Source organism: Coptis chinensis, chromosome 4 (assembly GCF_015680905.1).
Source record: "Coptis chinensis isolate HL-2020 chromosome 4, ASM1568090v1, whole genome shotgun sequence".
Lineage (NCBI taxonomy): Eukaryota > Viridiplantae > Streptophyta > Magnoliopsida > Ranunculales > Ranunculaceae > Coptis > Coptis chinensis.
In genome coordinates, this window is record NC_141459.1 from 54,507,320 (window position 1) to 54,523,457 (window position 16,138).

Consider the following 16,138-nt stretch of genomic DNA (forward strand, 5'->3'; position numbering starts at 1 on the left):
AGTTTTTCAGATGAAGGTACTCACAAACTTCATCTATACTACAATGACTAAGAAATAAAACTATTGTTTCCTTATTCATGCTCCAAACTATCTATACATCTTACTAGCTATGAACAAGAATAACCAAGTCAAAAACCTAAGCTAATATATGCATAATAATCAATCATCTATAATAAACATATATACAATGAGTAATACTATGAAATGTCTAGCAGGTCCGTTTCTAAAACTCGGAATAGCGTCCTTAAGTAGGTTCTCACAATAATAGTCAAGATACAACACTCTGATTTTTCCACTCAAGTTTAGCTACTCTAGTCATGATGGGCACACTTTTACCTTACAATCTCAATGACAACAAGGAAGTCGGAGTCGATCAAACACATCTGCCACTTACTATCACACTAACCTATTCCTAATTGAGCTAGAGGTCTTTATTAGGTGTTGCGGGGATTAGGAGATGGTTTAAGAAGGAAGGAAATGGATATTCAAAAAGGACAAGTCTGAGATAATAGAGTTTTCATATTATGTAACTTAGAGAAAACCTTGTTATTTTTTTTTGCTTCTATACTTTGTTTCCATCCTTAGCCATATATATATATATATATATATATATATATATATATATATATATATATATATATTTTGGCTTTTGACTCCCTTTTTTATTCTATTTTTGGAGTTTTATTTTATTTCTATTTTTATTTTTTCTTTCCTTGGATGGAAACTTCTTTTCTTTATTTTCTCAAGCAATTAACTAACTTTTGTTTACACGTGGTTTTTCTCTTCTTCTTTCTTCCTCATTCTATTCTCGGACTTATTCTAAATTGGGTGGGTTGATTTTTTTTTTTTTTATTTTGTTTTGTTTTGTAAATGTGGTAAAGGATTTGTGGTTTATGGAAGGCTAAAGAAAGGCTCGAGAGGGGCTTACTAGCGGAAAATAATTCATAGGCTTGAATTTACGGCTATATCGATCCAAAAGGGCCTAAATTCTCGCTTTAGGATATGGCATAGTGATCAAGTGGGTGGACGTGTGATATCTCTATCCGGATTTTACTTCTCCCTTGTGTCATTTCTCAAATGTTTCGCTCATATAAGGCTTTAGGCTATATTCTCACAGGATTTGTAGAATAAGTACTCTAGCCTAGATTTCAGAAACTTACTGTTAACAATCATAGATACTCATATAATATATTTATAGATAGATGCAAAGATTATTACCTATATATTAACCTAAGTTTCTAACAATTATTCGATGCAAATGCCTCATTGAGACTTCTAGATTGTTAAGAGCATGGAGAAAGAAACAATACCAATATTCCTAAGTGTATAGCATAACTTATTTATTTATATTTTTGAAATTTTGAAATTTTAACTAGAAACAAATGCATATTATACATATCTATATCCTAACAGATGCCTTAATTATACGTGTTTCTATGCCCCCCCAAACAAAAAGCATGCTTTGTCCTCAAAGCAATTAAATAAAGAGGGTAGGAAAAATACCATTGAAGCGCGTGAAATTCAGGAACATCTGTAAAACAAGGTTAGAACGCACTAATATAGGAAATAAAACCGACACACAACTCTATACGAAGTTCTACCCATTATGGGGTTAACAAGAATGAAATTGCTTGGGACATAAGCGGACACTAACTAGAATGAAACTTACCTTATCCCCCGCGATTACTCATCATCTTACTCATCCTCTTCTTCCATAAAGAAGTGAGGTTCTTTTGATCCCGCCATGCCATGATAATTTGCCGGGCTTCCCGCCATTTATCATCTATGATTGCTAACCTAGTAAGAGCCACTTTGTCCGACGGGGTGTAGGGTGCAACCCGATGAGGTTGTATCCTCCACCCTTGCCAAGTCATTGCACGGAAAGATCGAATAATACTATTGGTGGGTCGCATGATTGTCGATCGTAATCCAATCCGTGAAGCGTGTACAAAAACAAGAAAGAAACATAACATAATACGTGAAATTAAGACAGGCATAAGAAGGTACTTATGCCTCATGCTATGGGATCGAGCTAAACTAGACATCAAGGTTCGGGGAAGGTCATGACACATACGTCCCGTGGCTAAAGCAAGGAAGGAAGGCGCAAGTGGCATCATTCACGTAAGAAAAACGTCATTCCCCTAAAATGTTTAGCATGATCCAAAACATAACAGTTCCTATGTTCATGGACCGGGCTACCAAAGGCGACGTTATATTTCCCTTGGTCCTCGATACGAAAATGCCCGCCATACGACTCATGCAAAACTTCGTAAGTGTAGACATACATATTGTCTACCCAATAGCACCATGGGTCTTGTACTTCAGCGGGCATAGCAAGTCCAAGAACAAATGCTAGCAAGAACCTGGTAATTTCCATTGGTTCATTATCAATGTTGATGGAGAACACTTGAGAACACTTGTTCTCCATCTGGTCTTTCAAAGAAAATGCAGTTATCGTGAAAAATAAGATGCTAGAGTCGGAGAATAAAGTGCATCGATCTTACCATAAGCGGCTCCCCGGCCAACGAATGTGATCGCCACGTAAAACCAAGCACCATAAGTAGTGCTTTGGAACAAATCTTCGAAAGATCGTTCGGTATCAATGTTGGAGATGTCATCTCAAAATTACGCCTGGAATAGCTGCGAATGATTCGGATACTACGCGAAAAACGGAAATTTCTGGTCCACGGAAGTCGCATGCCGAATGCGGCTCTAATAGGGCGGCGGTCGCTTTTAAAGAAATTGAAATTTCCAGTGTTTGGCGCTGGTGGTCGCCAAAAAGCTTTGAAAGCCTCGACAAAAACTCAGAAAATATACAGAGCGAAAAGCTCCCCCTCAGAGGGCTTGAAAGCGCTTCGGAGTTGCAGAAACTCGGAAAATGAGCCGAAACGAGGGAATCGCAGGAGTGAAAGGTGAGTGATGGAGTTTAGGTGTAGTGTGAGTTGTGAGGAAAGATTGTATCAAGTTTATATAGGTTTAAAGTTGCTAAAATGTATCGGGAAGTTGCCAAAACTAATTACGGCAGTTTCCGGAAATCCTAAAATTTCCAAACCCGAAAACGGAAACAACTCATTTTCTTGATTCTAATTCAAACCCAGTATCTTTTAGGTTGATTTTATGATAGAATGTACCTATTTAATCTAGATTTCATCCTACCATGATATTTATTCATATATATGCCTAAACAGCCATATTTTCACCTTGACTCCCGCGAATAAATTCTAACACGAGGGTTATATAAAAATCATCTTTGGAATAGATAAAACCACCCCAAACAAGTTGGGAAGGTGGGGTCAATATTAAACAACCACGATAATGAAAATAACCCATTATATTAAAAATAATTCATCGCGAGTACATTTCACTACAAAATTCAACTCTTAAAAGAAACTTACATAAAAATAAATGACAAGTAATGAAACTACAAATAAAACATAAAACATCAAACTATACTATCCCTAGCTACTCCGAATCTGGTGGCGGAAGGCACACGCCTTTCGAGATCGCTCCCGAGCTCCTCGATGGACCAAAGACCATTCGGCTCTTTCGGGCGACGGTGCTCGTGGTCTCGGGGTGTATCCTCGGAAGGAGAGTCCCCGTGACGGGAATCGTGGTCGCGATCTCGCCTCGAACGGGCGGCCGAGCTTCTAGCTCGGCCCTCATCTGTTCCCACCTCTCGCCCTCTCTCGGGGAGTGGAGCTCGGTTATGATGCATCGTTGCTCGTCGAGTCCGGAGGTCTTCACAGATAGTGTTGTTTTTAACGATGCCCACGATGGATCACAGCCATGCGTTCAGATCGACCAAAGACCTCTCCAAGGCATCCGTCAAAACACGCCAAGTCCCTCCTCATCCCGAGGCATCCCGATTTCCCCGGCCTCCTCTTCATTCTCAGCTCCACCATCCTCTTCTTCCTCTTCTTCTATCCTCGCCTAATCTCCAAACCCATTGGACACACTCCTTATAGATGCGAGGGTTACAGTGGAGGGTGATGTATGTCCGATCGATCTCGAGCCGCTCTCAACTTCAAAGATGATCTTTGTTATCAACACAGGAAAGGGCAAAGACCTCCCTACTCCCCTAATCATGCTCGGTAAAACTCTAAGATGCAGAAGTCATACTTCCGCTCCCGAGTATCCATAAGATGTGGAGGCAGATTCGGGCCGATGTCGCCGACCTTCCCCTTCCTCGGCGTTCCGGACCAATCCATCGGGTCAGAGAAATTTTGGTTGGTCCTAAGGGAAGTCTGTCGAACACAATGCGATCTCGCATTGTAGTCGCCTCCAATAACTGTCTCGTGCCTCAATGGCTCTACCCCATTATGTTGGGACTCCTGCAGGGTGACATCCAGATAGATTCTAGGCGAAATGCCTAGAATCTCAGCCAACAACCCAGTCGTCACTTCCTTCCGCCTCTTTGCCACAACTACAAAAATCCTCGTCCCTTCCAACTCCCTCGTATCGTAGAACCGTCGGACTAAGTCCTCGTGGTAATAGGCTTCAGTCGAGTACCACAAGCTACTCCAGTCTCGACTGATCATCTCGTCACCGTAAAACGGCGCGAAGTGGTCGGCGGTAAAAGCTTGCTCGCAAAATTTCGGGCGTTGTTGAGCCATTGGAAGTTTGGAATGTAGTGGGGGTTTAAATGTGATGTGGTGGTGGGATTTTAATAGACGGTTGAAGCAAACGTGGTGGTGGTGGTGGAGTGGTGGCGGAAGCACCAAAATTTGTTATTTTGGTGGATTTTTGGTGATGTAATTTGGTGGTAGTGGTGGTCGGTGGTGTTTGGAGTCGATTTGGGTTGGGTTTTGATTTGGGGTGGGTTAATTTTCGTTTTCTTTTTATTTTGATTTTTGTTTTTAGGTTTTGGAGCTTGGCGTTAATGGTGGATGGAGAAGAAGATCGAATTGGTTGGTTAAGGTAGTGGCGCGGGTCGCTACTGCCGGGCATGCTGGTTGGGCCCAAGCCCAAAATCGAAATTTGTGATTTTTTCCGATTTTCGCGAAACTTCAAATCAAAATTGCCGCCGTTATCGGTCCGATTTTTGCGAATGAGATATGGAAATGATCAGGAGAGAATTTCCAATCCAATGATCCATAAAACACTCTATTCCGACCGTGGATGACATATAAGATAGTGGAAAACGCCTCGAAGCGCGTGCATGACGACGTTATGCTTAACAATTGAACTCTAAATTCATGGATTATGTCAACCCGAATCGTAATACAATAAAACGCCTAAGCAACTCTAATGGGACATAAATATTTAGTACGAAAACATTTAACACCCATTCCCCAAACAAATTTTTTACAACGAAGCTTAGAAAATTTGTTTTTAGCGATGGTCTTTTAAAGTCGATTTCGAGACTTCTTAGGTTACTATCCTTATTCTTTAATATATATATATATATATATATATATATATATATATATATATATTTTTTTTTTTTTTTTTTAAATTTTAAAAATAAAAACAATAAACAATAAAGACATAATTCACCCCATAGAGAAACATGACTCAAAAAATCCGAGAAAACATGCAAGAGTGGAAAACGTAAATTATGTTTAAACGTGGACTTAGGATCCGGTACTTACAGCCACACACTCCATAGGGAGGGCCCGGTTACCTTAATGGTGCACTCACCAATATATGGAAATGAAAGGAAATGCACCAAACACAAAAGTTGAGTCGTTTATAGTCAGATACTCGAGACTTTATCTAGACGTATGTATGAACATGCAATTTATCATATATCAACAACCGAAATAATTGTGGATCATTCCATAAATAAATATCACAGAAAACATATCCAAACACAATCAAGCACCAATATTTCCTATGACTCAACCTAGTGAAATGAAAGCGAAGTCGGATAACCATATTATGTAACCTATCATGCACCTTATTTTTCATTTTTGAATGAGTGGGTGTTCTAGTAAATAAGTGTGGAAAAGTGAATGGTTGTGGAGAATATGGTGGATATGGATAAGTTGTAGAAAGACGGCCTGTAAACAATGAGGATGTGGTTTTAGCACAAAACTCATTCATTATGTGTGTGTAGGGGTCGCCTCAATTCTGAAAATGAAGGTGTCAAATGGTTTGTCCTTCCGAGTAGTTGTTTACTAGGTGGATTTAAAAAATTATGTAGCACGTAAGAAAACAAATGGGATCGAAAGTGCAAACTCGAGATTCCTTTGAAAGGGTGGGAGGAGGGAATTGAGGTGGCTGTTGTGCAAAGTAGTTCTTGATAGGGTGATTCATCACCGCTCAAGAAACTCATCGAATTGCTCATCTAGATTGGTCATATCCTCGTTACTATGATAGTCCTCTACATCTTTGAGAAAGTCATCTATCTCATCCTCATCCGTAATATGTGTATCGACTAGTGTAGGGATGGAAATGTTGGAGTCTGAACTTCCAAAGGAAAGAAATTTGGGCATATGATTATCGGGGAACGTGTTGTTGAAATAATCTCGAAAGCAACGCCTCGATCATGCTAACCTCTCCATCCATAGATCTAATCGGGTAACCGCGGTCTTTGTTTTAAAAACATTGACTTCAATAGCAAGATGGCCAAAAGACATGGACATTGAACCATCGCGGCAATTAATGAGCGCATTGGCGGTTGCGAAAAAGGGCGCCTCTAAGATGATGGGGGAGAGTCATTAATGACTTCTCGGTCGAGGATGACAAAATCAGCGGATAGTAAAAATCCTGAATTTTTACCGAGAACATTTTCGACGACACCCTTAGGATACTTAATAGACCGATCAGCTAATTGCAACGCGTCATTCTAGTGGTTTGCATCTCGCCTAGACCTATTTGTCTATACAAATAAAATGGGAGTAAGTTTACACTAGCCCCCAAGTCTAATAACGCTGGTCGTCAGATAGGAATCTCCTAAGGTGCATTTAGACAAGAGGGATCAACTAGGGTCCTTGTACTTAACAATTCCATTATGTTCGGATAGAGTTGGGAATTGTTCCGCATTTAAAAGCGTCTTTTGGTATATTGGTCTTACGCCTAGTAGTACACAATTCCTTAAGAAACTTAGCATGGTGTGGTAGCTTTTTTATAGCTTCGAGGAAGGGAAGGTTTATAGTTAGATTCTTAAAACATCCCTAATCTCCTCGTGAATTTGTATCCCTAGTTAACATGGCTAATTTTTGTGGAAACGGTGGTTTCTATTTATATTTAGCAATGGTATTACCCGGATGTTTAACCATGGCTTCCTCGTTTCTTAGGTTTTGTTGTAACCGGTACCTCTACGCTGGTAGCTTTTTTCAGGTTTCTATTTCGTATCTAGTAATATAGGGTGTAGGCTAGACTCTTGGTGGTGGGGTAACTATAGGCATAGTTACTTTTGTTATCAACCACTCGCCGTAACGAGAGAGTGGTGATGGCCTTTAGCTCACCTACATTTTCATATTCACTACTAGTATTATCGGTTACCTCAAAGGCTGTATTTGTTGTTTTAGGATTAGGTATTTCGTGACACGGCAACACACCTTTGGGTTGGGCTTTATCTTGAGCCAACCGTTTGGTTAAATTATTAACCGATCAGAAAGCCGTTTGTTAGATTGAGCCATGGTTTGGAAAAGTTTTGGCTCACTTGTATGAAGGTGTCAAGACGATCCGGTTGTGTGGGTGTAGTAGTCACGGGTGGTGTGGACCGAACTAGTTTCACGGAATTATTTATGGGTGGATTTTGATAGTTATTATTTACCGAACGATACCTCTATTAGCATTATAATTATTATAACTACCTTGACTTTGTGCTTGACCTTGTCGAGGTTGCACTTGGTTGTTATAATTATTAAAATTCCCCGACCTCGCCCTTGTCGTAGTGGGGCTTGGTTAAAGCCGCGTAGGCCTAACATATTGATTATTGTACCCTTGAGGTGTGACGTTTTGGTTATTTCTCCAACCGGTTAGGATTTTGTCTCCAAGGGGTTAGGTTCACTATTAATGGAACAAGCCTGTTCATAGGCTATAGGACAATGGGAGTCGGGATGCTTTCGGGGCTCCAACGGAAACTACATGGATTTGAATTTACATTCATGACGGGAATAGGATTTTGTTGAACCGAAATGGCCTCTACCTTTTTAGTGAGTGATTCGATTAGAGTTTTTAGCTCGGGGATCGTGTTTAATTTCAAACATACCGCGGCCTTAATCAGTATTAGAAGAACTAGCGGAGCGGTGGATATCGTCACTACCCCCGGTTGTTATTTCGCTTTAGTTTGGTCCTCTAAAAATTTATAAGCCTCGAGGCTCCTTTGCTTAAGAAACTACCCCATTCATTATGTCAAGGACTTCTTTATGGTGGAGTAGAAGTCCTTTGAAAAAGGCACTAACTAACGTGTCTTTCGCTAAGTTATGATGTGAACACTCTATAAGGAGATCGGTGAAACGATTCCAAGCCCTCGAAAATGTTTCATGAGGATTTTATCGAAAAGAAATGAATTTTGGAAAGCATCTCATCCGTCTTTAGGGGTGGGTAAAATGTTCCATAAAACGGTGAACAAGTTTAGCCCACGAGTCCTGAGAATTGGGCTTTGGGTTAACCAAGACGCCTTTATCGGCTAAGGTGAAAGGGAATACCCTTAATTTAATTTGTTCCGCATCAACCGTAGGGATGGTGGAATGTTGTTAGGACTTGTTCAATCCTACGCGATGTCTTGATAAGGTTTTTCATGGTCTAATCCATGAAAACGGGTAACAAATTAAAAATATTTGGAGGGATTCGAAATCCCATTTGGGTCTGCTAGAACGATGCAAGATTTGGGGCTATCGCTCAAGGCTTTGTAGAAGTCAGAGAGAGGCCTCTCTTCTTCGTCGGGCATTGTGTCAGGTGATGTGTGTGAAATAGTAGCTAGAGGTGTAGTGGGTGGTATACTAGATAGACTTTTTTGTTGACGTTGTTGTGTAATTACGTTCGGTGTTTTTGTTCGGCCAGACCTTAATCTCATACAAGGCTAAAACCAAACTTAGCTAAACACATCAACACTCCAAACAATTCTGATATACTAGTATAAACCTCTAATAGGATAGCGAGGTGTGGAAGAAAGGAATACCTGATTGCGTCCTTGCTTCGCTTATGAATAGCGTCTTGTTTACGCTTGTTCAGTGTATATAGCAGGTTAGAACATTGAAAAATATGAAAGATCAAAGTTCAAATCAAAACTGTCGAAATCCGAAAATTTTTGTTAAGGGGCTGAAGTCGCGCTTCGAGAGGCCGATGATGAGTTAGGGCGGGTGGCTCGCTCAAGGCCATGTAGGCCATCGGTTGTAATTTCGGCCCGAATTTTTCAACTCTGAAATGGACAACCACAGTATGAATCAAACATGGGTGGGTGGGTGAAATGGGACTTTAAGAACAGTACTAACACTACGAAAACAATACGAAAGTGAAACTAAGATGGCGGGCCATTTGATAATGGTAAAATGAATAGCTTTACCTACTTAAATAAAGCGATGAACTCTAAACGCTAAAGTAAAACTAAACTTAATCTTATCGGTCTATATTTATCAAAGATTCTACTCTCAAGTCTATGAGATATAGTGGAGTAGAGTGATTTGTTCCACTCCTAGTCCTTCCGCATGCTGTGTTCTCACGTGTTCGTACTCTCTACTTAAAGTCTAATGAGAGATTTACGAAAAAGGCAACTAGACTACGATGCAACTACCCACGAATTGCAACTAGTCGACGATGGGAATAACTAAGGGAATGCTACATTGATTCGATGATAAGGAGTTAGAGGGGAATTGATTCCACCTTAACTCGACTTAATCCTATTAACTACAAATCGTCGTAATCCGAATTGAACTGCTTCGCAGAACAATTGGTTCTTCCTAATCCCTAATTACACATGGCATTTCTACCAATTAATAATTAGCATGTGAACTATTAAACCCATTCTCATGGTGAACTAAACGTTTCTAGAGTGGAAAGGAAATTACTTAATTTAATCTACGTTAATCGGAATCAAGCTTTCATCAAGGCTTCTCAACCCCCTCTAATGGAGGTTTAGCCGAGAATCATTACGTAATCATTTCCGATTACTTTTAAACTAAACATGATATAAAGAATTGAAATTTACTTAATTAAACAATAATGAAATCTAATTTAATGACTCAAATGAAATAAGGACGGGGAATTGAAATTAGATCTAGAAATGGAAATGACAAAATCGAAATTGATAAAAATACTACTTTATTGATCTAATCAAAATGAAGAACAAGATTCAAAGGTTTAATCTAATACAATAATTGAAATGGAACTAAACTTAATTAATCTACATGAAAAACTAGATCTAGAAGCTATTTTAATGGCTATTTTCTATTCTAAGCTACCTTTATTTTCTAACCTAAAAATCTACCATTAACAAAGAATTAAGCTTTTGTTTTTATACTTTCAGATCCAAAAATCGTGCATGGGCTTGGAGCCATGTTTTGGGCCGAGAATCGTGCCCAAAACCCAAATCTTCAAATTCAAAAGGCCTCTTCAGCTGCAGTTGGCTTCAATAGACTTTCCGTCCACTTCTGCTCCTCTGATTGGGTCAAGGCTTAGACCATTGGAAAGCTCTTTCCGAGCCGGTCGTTTTGACATAAGGTAGGCCCCATTCCGAGGTCTGAGTCCAAAGATATGTCCTTCGGAAGTTCTCTGGCGACTTTGTGTCTTTATTTCGCCCGGTCAACTTTTCACTTTTTGACCGGGCTTTTAGAAAGGCTTTGTCTTCTCGAAACTTGGCCTTTAATCACGGAACTCCTTAGTAACCGACCTTTGCTCCTTTATCTCACTAAAGTGGCACATTTCTGCACATAATGGACTTTGAAGCCTGAAATGCATAAAAACACGTAATCAGTGTTAACTCTTAATTATTACTCACATAATTGGTCTAAAAGTATGACTGTTAAAGGGTTAAAACTACAGTTTTGGGCTCTTATCAATCATGAAACAAGACAAAAGGGTTGGTTACCCGCCCTTGTTCATCCAACTTAGAAATGTACCCAGTAGCCTCAATAACATCCTCGAACTTAACTTGTTTAGCCGCATTGAAGGACTCTTCAGAAATATCCAGTACTCTCAGAGCAAAACGAATGGCATTTTCAGCTGATCTCTTCTTCACCTCCTGCATTACCTTAGAATAGAACTCGGAGGTCTCAGCCAGGAGGTCATCAACCTTTTTGTCAGAATGAAGACGTTTCTCTTTCAGAGCTCTCTCATAGCCTGACATGACCTCATTTGCATGGGCAATAGCTTGACCAAGGGTTCTCATCTTAGTGTTCATACAGTGAAGTTCCCCTTGGACCTTGTCATGCTTTGCTTGCAGGGTGGTGAAATGGGAGCGCAGTTCCAAGACCTTCACCTTCCAAGTAGCAACATCAGCAGCTCCTTTCTGGGCTTTTTCCAGAGAGCCCCGAAGGTTGGAGATCATATCTCTCATGTTTTTGAAACCAGTATCAGATTTCCTCTCTCTGGCCAAGAGCTGTTCAACCTAGATCTGCAGCTCCTCATCTCTTTTCTCAGCAGCCTCTTTCGCATAGATCAGCTTGCCAGTAGCCATGTCATCAGTGGCTGTACCAGCTGAGGCCGCGAAGATAGGCTCTTTCATGGCTAAAAAGTCATTCACTAACTGGAAAAGGATACAGAGTGCGTAAGTGACACAATAAGAGAAACATAACATTGAACAGAGAGGGAAAGTTTTATCTTAACAAGATGAACAACAGATCGATGAAAGGACAGGTCTAGGCTCCCAACCATGTTGGCCTCAACCTTAACAATAGGAAGTCGCGCAGCTTCCAGAACTCCAAACGCGATGTCAGCATCAGTAATAGAATGCTTGTTGGTAACAGGTAGTTCATCAGTTTGTCCCCAACGCCTCACCTCCACAATCATCTCCTTTTCAGGGGAATCTGGAGATCTTGGCAAAAAGAGAATGTCATCACTCACCCCTCTCCTATCCCTGAATCGAGGAGGAGGGAGAGCGACAGTTACAACAGTTATTTCAACAATACCCTTCCCCTTGCGATTATCAGGGAGGGAATGGTCAACAATTAGAAGGACATTATCACCAGTTTGTTCAGAACATGTAGAAGGATCTGGAACTAGTAGGGGTACGACTACATTCTTACAAGACTTAATAGGAGGGGGAATACTAGCAAGAACCTTAAAAGGTGGTTCTTCATTCACGATGAGAGGACGAAATTTCATTTTCTTACCAGATGGGGCAACATCAAAAGTAGAATCAGCTCTCTTCAATTTGGAACGGGTGGACGCACACATTTCCATTTTAAAATTTCTGGCCGCCAGAAGTTCACGAGGCAGTTCAGGGCCCCTCCCGCCAGTGATCACACAATCATCACTAACAACAGGCTCCTGAACTGAACCCGATGTTGCAGCTGTAGGAATCGTTATTTCAGAATGCAAATTTCTACAAACTGTGAAAACTATGTGCAGCGGAATTAATGGGTTCTCACGATTTTGGATAGAAAACATACCTTTGAATCGGCTGTGATAACTCTGAGAATCCAATAGCTATGAATCCGAATCAACAATCAACCCCTTGATCTTCTGTTGTATTCCTTTAGAATAGATTGGACGTTGTGTGGGCAACGATCTACCAACCCCCTTCTTTCTCACAAAGCTAGATCCAATTTTGGATCTATCTTTCCTTGCCTCTCTTTTCAATCTAGTGAATAGTGAATTTCGGCCAAGAGAAAAAAGATTCTATTTATAGGATACAACAGGGACCATGAGGAGAAATTAGGGTTTGGCCTCCTGACGGGCTTGGGCTTCCCATGTTCGCCCAGAACACACAGCCCAAGTCCGTCAACAAATGGCTTATTCCACTAAAGGTCATTGTTGCACTACCGCCCTAATCCCAAATTACGTGTCAGCATTTATGGGCTCCATATTATATGCTCGTTGATCTCCCCGTGTTTAAGATATCGAATGTCCGTTGATTAAGTCAAGTTACTGACAACTACATTAATCAACTTCTTATGTCCTTGAGTAGTACCACTCAACCTCATTGTCATGTCGGAATAAATCCACCTGCAGGGTTTACATGACAATCTTTTTTAGCTCCTCAAGGGGACATCATCAACCCGACTTCCTGCGGGTCATGGATTCCTTCTATAATCAACAACACACCTTACATACAATGTCATTACCCAATCCATCGAGTTTGTTGATTCACAAATGAATCTCACTCATTGATGATTTAAAGCAATGTACAATGCACGTAAGTGTCTGTTATTATATCCGGATTAAGAGGACAAACATCCATAATAACAGAGGCGTTTGTTATCTTATATAGTCAGTATAAAGAGAAACAACCTCACTTGGTCCTGTTCAATACACACAAAGTGTACTAGTGTAATCATATAGTCAAGATAGACTAATACCAGATTATACTACAACTATACCAATGGTTTGTCCAAATCCATCTAGGTTGTGAACGATTACTTATATTTTATAAAGTACTGATGATATGATCTTCTGTGTGTTCACACCATGTCATCTACAACATAAAGTATTAGACACATGCATATAACTAATAACATATATAATATGCATAACATTTGCCCATATGATTCTCATTCAAAATATAAAGAATTAGAGTTAATACAAAAGTAATGATTTTAGTATATAACCCCATCAGCAGCATCACTAGAGACGGCCACAGAACTCTTCTCCTTGCGGTTTCCCCTTCTTTTGGTAATCAAAGAGGAGTCATCCTGAACTAGGGGAGGAAGAAGTCCAGCATCCTGATCCACAGGAGGAGGGAGTGTTGTGCGCCCATAGTTCACAGTATTTATCCCCAAAAGGGAAAAGCCGGGGGCAGGTTACAACAATTCTTCAGCAGACATGTTGAAATATTCAAAAAAATAGGTGGGATCAGGAACTATCACCCAAGGCATCCTTTGTTCCTTGGGGATCTTCTTGATGAAGTCCACCGTAGCAGCATCAGTTGCAGACAGTTGATTCCAGGGGGAAGAGTCATCTAAGGAAAAACAGCAAAGAAACTCAGTCGAAAGACCCTCATAATGATTACAAAATTTATAAGAAAAGAGACTTACTGGTTGGAGCATGCGTGTGTTTTCTGGGAACAGGAATTCCCACAAGCTCACCATCATCATCAGAAGGACGAACGTCCCACGCATCACCCAGCGCACGGAGATGGTGGTCAGCCTAGCCCTTGTCACTCTGCTTCCCCTCAAAAAAGACAATCAGAGAATTCTTGTCTATGGTCATGAGATAATAGTATGATTGGTCTCAAATACGTCGGACCTCATAAAAGTAACCAAACACCCAACGGTTCAGAGCGAATCCATGTCTCTTGGCAAGAAGCGCAGAATACATGACAGTTCTGTAAAACAGGGGTGTTGCCTGACCAAGAGCAAGATTGAAGTGAATTAGACACTCTCTCAGCAATGGGTAGAGGGGAAGAGTGAGTTTGGCCCTAAGCTGACCAATGGTGATGAGTGCCACCTCTTTATAGGCCAACTCATCAAATAACCTTCCCCACTCCAGGCCAATATCTTTAGGGATGTGAAATTTCTCGCAGATCAATTCCAGGGAGGAAAGATCTCCGAAGTTTACTAGTGACCAGTTGGGATTCATGATTGAAAAAAAGGAAAAGTTTCAAGTTTTGGTTAAACCCTAATGGGAGATCAAAAGGTTCAGTATGTAGAAAAAGGTACCAGAAGAGATAATGAGAGTTCTCTCACCAGATCCTCTATATACATATAAGATGGACGGTTATGATGAACCCAAGCGGTGTGCCTTTTCAGGATGGAACTGTCATCATTACCTTTTTCGGGAAACGTCGTGTCTGTTCGAGCCGTCTTTTCAAAGCCTTAATTAGTTGATTATGTAAGTAGTTCCAGTAACTGTTTAAGGAAAATATTCTCGCGCCAAAAAGCAGTGTCGCTTCAAGCGCCCACATGCTAGATGGCACAAGAGGGGGCATCTGTAAGGGGGATTTCCCGTCATTGAACAAATGACACGTGTATGGGAAATAACCTAAGACTATAGATATCCAGAATTAGACAAGGACCATCGGATCAGTTTTGTAAATAAGTGATCTCGTGCTTAGCACGAGTATTTAGTGGACATGTGCAAGGCACGTGACTGACCACCTTCAAACATAACAGTTATCCCAGTCAACCTAAATAGAAGGAAACTGAAGATGACGATCTCTGATGATAAGGAAGGAATCGTGATGACATATCCTAGGAGTTACATTTTAGATATAATCTTCCCATACACGATGAGCCATTATGATCAACAAGGAAACTTACCTCCCATAATATATGGTCTAGATTCAGACTTCCATAATGAGAGGAATCCTAATAGGAAGACAGAGTCCAAAGATGGAAGGGAACTCACAAGCGGTGAGAACAGCCCTAACCCTAAGACTCTCGTAGCCCTTCCTATATAAACCATAGGCCGGGATTCATTCTTAGGAACTACACAAAATAGGATTCTCCTAAATAACAAACGAGATACGTAGGCAGCCGTCAGACGGTTCAACCCTGAACTCACCATTATCTCATCCCTTCTCTATTTAGTAAAAGCTTATAGATCACAAGGCACAGAGGAAGATCAGAGGATACTTGGAATTTCCCCTATAATGGGTATGGGGTTTTTTTTTTGAAAGAGCCTCAATATAAGCAAATGGTAAGTTTTATGGAATTAAACCAACTGAGGCTATAAAAAAAAATGAAAATTAGATCCCTTTATATAGTCCTCTTTCTTCACTCTACTTTGCCCCTGCATCTGACGTGTGTGCCCCTTGTCCTCCCTATTTCCAGCATGTTATACGCTCTCAACCAATCACTACGATCCACATGTCTAGTGTCCAAAGTCTAATCACAGGTCTAACATACGACCTATAATCTAATTCTACTCCAAGAGCAACAGGTCACACACGACCTAACACATCAAGGCACACATACAATCTCTATAAACATAAATCAATTCGAGCACAATTAAAGCATTCATTAATAGCACAAGGAGTTAAACAGTTTGTAATGAACGTCCATCTCAAGAGCCAGACATAACGGACGTGCACCATTAAAGGAAAGAGAGCAAGAGCTCAAATGATTATTACATAACGTCTCCACGAGGA